This window comes from Lepus europaeus, chromosome 6 (assembly GCF_033115175.1).
Source record: "Lepus europaeus isolate LE1 chromosome 6, mLepTim1.pri, whole genome shotgun sequence".
NCBI lineage: Eukaryota > Metazoa > Chordata > Mammalia > Lagomorpha > Leporidae > Lepus > Lepus europaeus.
In genome coordinates, this window is record NC_084832.1 from 100812859 (window position 1) to 100820968 (window position 8110).

An 8110-nucleotide genomic window follows, 5' to 3' on the forward strand; every position below is an offset into this window, starting at 1 on the left:
CCACTCTAGTTCTCTAGTTCTGTGAAAACCCAGGCCTGATGCAGTCTGGAATGTGTACATAACAGCAGGCATGTAAGAGTTAAAGGGGCAAGAAGTTGTCCAGCCACTACCATCATGACAGAGAACTGGGGGCAGGCATGACCTCACTGAACCTGTTTCACTGGAACTTTCCATCCAACAAAACCATCCAACAAAACCCATATGTTCAGGCACATGGTATGTTTAACAAACTAGATCATGCCTTCAATGGTATTTCTACTCTAACCAGTTGTCCGTCATCATGCAAATCCATTTCAGAGGCCGGCGCCATGGCTTAACAGGCTAATCCTCCACCTTGTGGCGCCGGCACACCGGGTTCTAGTCCCGGTTGGGGTGCCAGGTTCTAGTCCCAGTTGCCCCTCTTCCAGTCCAGCTCTCTGCTGTGGCCCAGGAAGGCAGTGGAGGATGGCCCAAGTGCTTGGGCCCTGCACCCGCATGGGAGACCAGGAGAAGCACCTGGCTCCTGGCTTCGGATCAGCGCAGTGCGCCGGCTGCAGCGGCCATTGGAGGGTGAACCAACGGCAAAGGAAGACTTTTCTCTCTGTCTCTCTCTCTCTCACTATCCACTCTGCCTGCCAAAAAAAAAAAAAAAATCCATTTCAGAATTCCATTTACTTGCACCAATCTACGTATCTGTCTTACCCCAGCATCACAGCCTCTTAGAATTCTGCAGGTTTAGAGAAGACTTAGCATCAGATTGTGTAAGTTTTCCAACTTTGTTCTCTTTCTTTTTTTTATTTATTTGACAGGTAGAGTTATAGACAGTGAGAAAGAGACAGAGAGAAAGGTCTTCCTTCCGTTGGTTCACTACCCAGATGGCCGCCACAGCCGGCACTGCGCCGATCCGAAGCCAGGAGCCAGGCACTTTTTCCCAGTCTCCCATGCAGGTGCAGGGGCCCAAGCACTTGGGCCATCCTCCACTGCCTTCCCGGGCCACAGCAGAGAGCTGGACTGGAAGAGGAACAGCCAGGACTAGAACCCAGCGCCCATATGGGATGCCGGTGCCGGAGGCAGAGGATTAACCAAGTGAGCCACGGCACCGACCCCCTACTTTGTTCTCTTTCAAAATCATTTTGGTAATTTTGGATCTTTCCATTTCCTATAAATTTTGGTATCAACTGTCAATTTTTATAAAAATCTCTCTTGGATTTTTAGCAGCTTTATAATATGTATAGTATAAAATGTATTATTATTTGATCAGCCTGTTACATGTAATCTGTGCATTATAAAATGTCCTTATTTTAAGTGTAAAATTAAAGATGCTATCCAGAGCACAAACTTCTCTTCTTTTAAACAACAGTGTAATTCACTTTATTTTACAACACTAAATCTTCTTTGAACTTCCAGTGCGTCAGTGGGGTAATAAAAGAAAAACAAATTAAAGGTGCTGTTGTAAATGGAATTAGTTTATTCTTGTTGGTGCATTGTGAATGGAATTGTTTTATTTCGTTTGCAGCCTGCTCATTGTTAATACACAGAAACACAAGTCAGGCTTGCATGTTGATGATGCCTCTGACTGTGTGGCTTTATTTGCTGGTTCTAGATTTCTGGTGGCTGCCAACTCCTTAGGATTTTTCTCAGTGCTGATCACAGGACATTCAAATAAAGACAATTTTACTTCTTCCTTTCCAGTATGAATGGCTTTCGTGTGTTCTTGTTTAATTTCACTGGCTAGAACTTTTGTTACAATGTTGAGTAGAAGTAGTGAGAACAAATGCATTTGCTTTGTTCCTCATACTGGGGTGAAAATATTCAATTTTCACCATTCCGTATAAAATTAAGATAGGTTTTTCAGAGGCCCTTTACCAAGTTGAAGAAATTCTGGTTTATGCTCAAGTTTCAAAGAATTTTTGTTAAAAATGGATATTTATTTGGTTGAGGACTTTTTCCGAGTACATTGAAATAATCTTTATAGTTTGTTGAAGGGAGAACTCTATTGATTTATTATTGAATATTAAAATGAGATTGCATTCCTGGGAAAGATCCCACGTAATCATGGGGCATTCTCCTTTTATATGTTCTCGCAGTTGATTTGCTGCGATTTTGTTAAGACTGTTTTCAGCTACGTTCAGGAGGATATTGACCTGTAGTTCTTATAATTGTAATGTCTTTACGTGGTTTTTAGAAGGTGAAAAATGCTGGCTTCATAGAGCAAGGTGGGAAGTCATTCCTCCTCATGGACACTCTGGAATGTTTGTGTAAGACGGATGTTATTTATTCCTCCAATGCTGGATAGAAATTGCCATGGAAGAAGGCAGGATTTAGTTTGGTAAACATAGTATGTGCCCTTGAAAACCTGGGTGTTCTGGCTTTGTTGGATGGAAAGTGCCAGTGAAGAAGTGTCTGCGAGGTCAGGCTGATTGGTAGCGGCGTCGAGGTCTTCTCGATCCTTCGTGACTTTTGGTCTAATTGTTCTCAGAATTGTTGGGAGCATTGAAACCTCTGAGTGTAATTCTGCCAGTTTATTGGTACCCAACAAATGTCAGTATATCCTACAAAACAATCTGCTGTCACCTCATCTTTAGTTCTGAGTACATAGTATGTGCTTTCCCTTTGTTTGCTTTAAGATTTGTTGTCGTCACTATTTTTTGTCAATGTGATGTTCCTTGCAGTTATTTTTTTATGTGTCTTGTGTTTGTGGGGTTGTTGAGGTTCTGAGATCTGTGACTTTATAGTTTATTGTCAAATTTGAAAAATTGGAGTGATTATGCCTTTAAACTCTTTTTTTTTTTTATCACTTTCCCTGTTCTCAAATGATGCTTTGTTCATTTTCTTTTAAATCAATACACGTTACTTTTTAAGGGGTAGTTTTAGGTTCACAGCAAAACTGACTGGGAAGTACAGACTTCCCATCTGCCACCTGTCCCTGCACAGCTACATCCCACACTGCAGGGATGTGCCACACCTGCTGAACCCATGTGCAACATTTAACACTGAAACCACAGCACTGGGTTTCATTAAAAGTTTAAACTTCTGGGGCCAGTGCTGTGGCATAGCCGGTAAAACCACCGCCTGCAGTGCAGGCATCCAATATGGGCGCCAGTTCCAGTCCCAGCTGCTCCACTTCTGATCCAGCTCTCTGCTGTGGCCTGGGAAAGCAGTAGAAGATGGCCCAAGTCCTTGGGCCCCTGCACCCATATGGGAGACCCAGAGGAAGCTCCTGGCTCCTGGCTTCAGATCAGCACAGCTCCAGCTGTTGCAGCCAACTGGGAAGTGAACCAGCAGATGGAAGACCTCTCTCTCCCTCTTTCTCTCTCTCTCTCTGCCTCTCCTTCTCTCTGTGTAACTCTGAATTTCAAGTAAATAAATAAAAATCTTTAAAAAAAATTTAAACTTCTACAATAGGAAAGAACACCGAGCTAATGAAAAGACGAGCTTCCTACTGGAAGAAAATACTACTAAAAGAAACATCCAGCAAAGGACTGTTTGCCAAGGTATACAAAAAAAATCTTTAAATTAGATAAGAAAATAAGCAATCTGATTTTTTAAAAATGTGCCAATGACTTACTGAAACTTCAACAAAGTTAGCATATAAAAGGATTTTCAATTTCGATTCATTAGGGAGTCGTAGGTTAAAATAACAATGAGATATCACTACATACCTATTAGAATAGTAAAAATCCCAAACAGTGACCACACCCAATGCTGGTGGAGCGAGAGGAATGCCTGTTCACTGACAATGGAAATGGAAAACGCCACAGCCACTGTTTGTAAGTTTCTAAAAGAAAAAAAGCTAAGCATATCCTTACCACTTGATTCCGCAGTCACATGCCTTGGTGCTAACTCAGATGAATTGGAAATGCCTAGCCTGCCTAAGAAAGCCCATACCAGCTTTATTCATAATTGACAAGACTTGGTGACATCCTTCAGTAGGTGAATGAATATGTAAAATGTGGTTCATTCAGACAAAGGAACGTGAACTAAGAAAAATGAACTATCAAGCCAGGGCGGGACATGGAGGAAATGTCAAGCATATTGGTAAGCGAAAGAAGCCTACCCTCTTATACTGTAGGTTGCACTTATATGACAGAGGCAAAACTGGAGATGGTCAAAAGATCAGGGGTGCCAGGATGTGGAAGGATGAATAGACAGACAGAAGACAGCAGATTTTTAAGACAGGGAAACTACTGTGTATGACCCTATGATGTCATCACACATTTCTCAAAACCACCAGAATATATACCACCAGGAGTGAACCCTAACTAAAACTATGGACTTTTGGTTAGAATGATGCATAAATGTAGGTTCATCAACTGTCACAAATTACCACTGCACTGTGGGCTTTGTCCCGAGTGGGGCGCTATTGGGAAGTGGTGGATTCTGCAGGAGATGGGGCCTGGCAGAAGTTCCTTAGGCCATTGAGGGCTTGCCCTTGGCGTGTAGGTCTCCTGAGAGGGTTGCTATAAAATCTGACCTTGGCCCCTCCCCATCTCAGCTCCTAGCTGATGACAAGGCCCCTTCCTCCAATATGTGTCCTCTTCCATGCCTTTTTTTTTTTATTATTATTATTTGGCAGGTAGAGTTTATAGACAGTGAGAAAGACACAGAGAAAGGTCTTCCTTCCATTGGTTCACCCCCCAAATGGCCGCAACGGCCGGAGCTATGCTGATCAGAAGCCAGGAGCCAGGAGTTGCCTCCTGGTCTCTCATGTGGGTGCAGGGGCCCAAGAATTTGGGTCATCCTCCACTGCCACCTCAGGCCACAGCGGAGAGCTGGACTGGAAGAGGAGCTGCTGGGATTAGAACCCGGTGCACAGATGGGATGCCGGCACCGCAGGCAGAGGATTAACCTAGTGAGCCACGGTGCCGGCTCCCCCTCCATGCCTTTTGCCACTCTCCAGAGGCCAAACCAGCAGAGCTACAGGATCTTGGATTGGAACCTCCAAAACTGTGAGCTAAATAAACTTATCTTTATAAGTGAGCTGCGGTATTTCATTGTGACACAAAGCTGACTAACACACCCAACTTCCCGATTATTTATTTCATGGATCTTGTGTTTTGTGTGATAGCCAAAATTCACCACCATATCCAAAACCATCTAGATTTCTTCCTATGTTATCTTCTAGGAGTTTTATAGTTTTGCATTTTACATTCAAGACTGTGACACATTTTGAGTAAATTTTTGCAAAGAGCATATCATCTGCCCAAATTCTTTTTTTTTTTTAATCATGTGAATGTCCAATATTTCAGCACAATTGATTGAAAAGAATGTCTTTCCTCCATGGCATTGCCTTTCCTCCTTTGTCAAGAGCAGTTGACTAGATGTGTGTGGGTCTGTTCCTGGGATCCCAATTCTCTTCCGGTGACCTACTTGTCCATTCTTCCACAAATACGACACTATCTTAATTAACGTAGTTCTATGGGAAGACTTGAGTAAAGTACCATCAATTCTTCGCTCTCTTTAAGTATTGCATTGGCTATTCCGAGTCTTTTGCCACCCCAATCAGACTTTAGAATAAATTTTTAGAGGCCAGAGTTGTAGCGAAGTGGGTTAAGCTGACATCTTGAATCAGGTCGCTGCACTGCTTCTGATCCAACTGCCTGCTAATGCACCTGGGAAAACAACAGAAGATGGTGCAAGTACTGGGCCTCTGCCATTCATGTGGGAGACCAGGATAGAGTTCCAGTGTCTTGGCTTTGGCTTGGCCCAGACTCAGCTGTACAGGCATCTGGGGAGTGAACCAGCAGAGAGAGGATCTCTCTTTCTTTCTCTCTCTTTCTTTTTGTTTTTCTTTTTCTCTCTCTCTGTCACTATGGTTTTCCAATAAATAATCTTTTTTAAAAGAATAAGGTTTTGAATATCCACAAAAAACTTGCTGAGATTTTAATTGACTTTGCATTAATCTAGAGATCCATTTGGAAAGAATGAATATCTTGACAATATGGAAGCTTCTATCCATCATATGGAATGTCTCCATTCATTTAGCTCTTCTTCAATATCTTTCATTAGAGTTTTATGGCTTTCCTCATATAACACTTGTAATATTTTATTATACTTAAGTATTCCATTCTGAGGGGTGATAATATAAGTTGTAATGTTTTGTTCATTTCAAATTCTGTGTGCTCTTGGTTGGCATAGAGTAAAGTGATGGCTTTTGTTCATTAACCTCATGTCTCATATCCTGCATCCTTGCTGTAATCATGTGCCAGTTCCAGGAAAGTCCTCTTTTTGTCAATGATTTTGCCTTTTATCCACAGACAATGTCATCAGCAAACAAAGGCAGTTTTATTTCTTCCTTCCCCACTCTGTCTCCTCTTTTTACATTACCTAGGAATTCCAGTCTGATGTTGAAAGCAGTGGGGAAATGAGATATCCTTGCTTTGTTCCTGATTGTAATGGGAAAGTTTCTGGTTTGACACAACACGAATGATGCTGGCTATAGGTGTGTAACTGTTCTTTATCAACTTGCGTAAGTTCCCCTCTATTCACTCTGCCGGGAGTTTTTATCATGAATGGGTATTGGGTTGTGTCGAATGCTTTCTCTGCATGCATTGTGATTTTTCTTCTTTAGCCTGTTGATGTGATGAATCACATTAATTGCTTTTTGAACACTGAAACAGATTAGCACACCTCAGACAAATGCCACAGGATTGTGGTAGATCATTCTCTTTGCACTGTGATTAGACTTGCTAATGTTATGTTGAGGATTTTTGCATCTGTTTTCAAAAGAAATCTGTAGTTTTCTTATAAAATCTTGGTCTGACTTTGGTGTTAGGTTAGTGCTGACCTCACAGGATGAATTCAGAAATATTCTGATTCTACCTTATAGAAAAGATTGCTGCACGTAATTTCCTTTTTAAAAAAAAGATTTATTTATTATTTGAAAGGCAAAGTTACAGAAAGACAAGGAGAAACAGAGAGACAGAGATTTTCCATCCACTGATTTACTCCCCAGATGACCACAATGGCCAAGGTTGGGCCAGGAAACTCCATCCAGATTTCCCACCTGGGTGCAGGGTCCCAGGCACTTGAGCCATCCTCCTCTGCTTTCCCAGGCCATTAGCCGGGAGCTGGACTGGAAGTGGAGCAACCAGGACACAAACCAGCATTCATACGGGATGCCAACACTGCATGTAGGAACTTAACCCACTGCACCACAACACAGGCCTTAAATTAATATAATTTCTGCCTCAAACATTAGAGAGAATTCACTAGATGAATCTGGGCGTTGTATGTTCTGTTTTGAAAAACTATTAGTCATTGACAACTTCTTTCGGTAGATACAGGCCTACATGAAATGTCTACTTCTTTCCCTGAGTCTGGGCAGACTATGTGTGGGGCTTGGGTCATTTCACTGAGGTTGTCAAATTTTTTGGTAAAGAGTTGTTTGTACTACAATGATAATTCAAAATTCTGTGGGAAGGGGCCAGCATTGTGGCACAGCAGGTACAACTCTCTGTGACTCTGGCATCCCACATGGCACTGATTCAAGTCCTGGATATTGCACTTCCCATCCAGCTCATTGCTAACAGCCTGGGAAAACAGTGGAACATGGCCCACATGCTTGGGGCCCTGCACCCATATGGGAGACCCAGAAGAAGCTTTTCCTAGCTTCGGTCTGGCCCAGCCCTGGCTGTTGCAGCCATTTGGGGAGTGAACCAGAGGAAGGAAAAATCTCTCTCTCTCTCTCTCTCTCTCTCTCTCTAACTGTGCCTTTCAAATAAATATAATAAATCTTAAAAAAAATAAGAAAATTGAATTAAAAGGTAATTTTATTTCAGCACAAAATTTTGAAATGCAAGAGTAGTTTTTTCTTTAAAAAAAAAAAAGTTTATTTATTTGAAAGGCAAAGTTACAGAGAGAGAGAGAGAAACTTCTGTCCTCTGGTTCACTTCCTAAGTGGCTGCAGCGGCCAGGGCTGGGCCAGGCTGAAGCCAGGAGGAGGAACTCCATCTTGGTCTCCCACTTGGGTGCAGGGGCCCAAGCGCTCGGGACAGCGTCTGCTGCTTTCTCAGGCACATTAGCGAGGAGCTGTACTGGGAGTAGAGCAACGAGGACTTGAACCAGTGACCATTGTAGATGCTGACCCTGCAGACAGCTGCTTAACCCACTATGCCACTGTGCCGGCCCC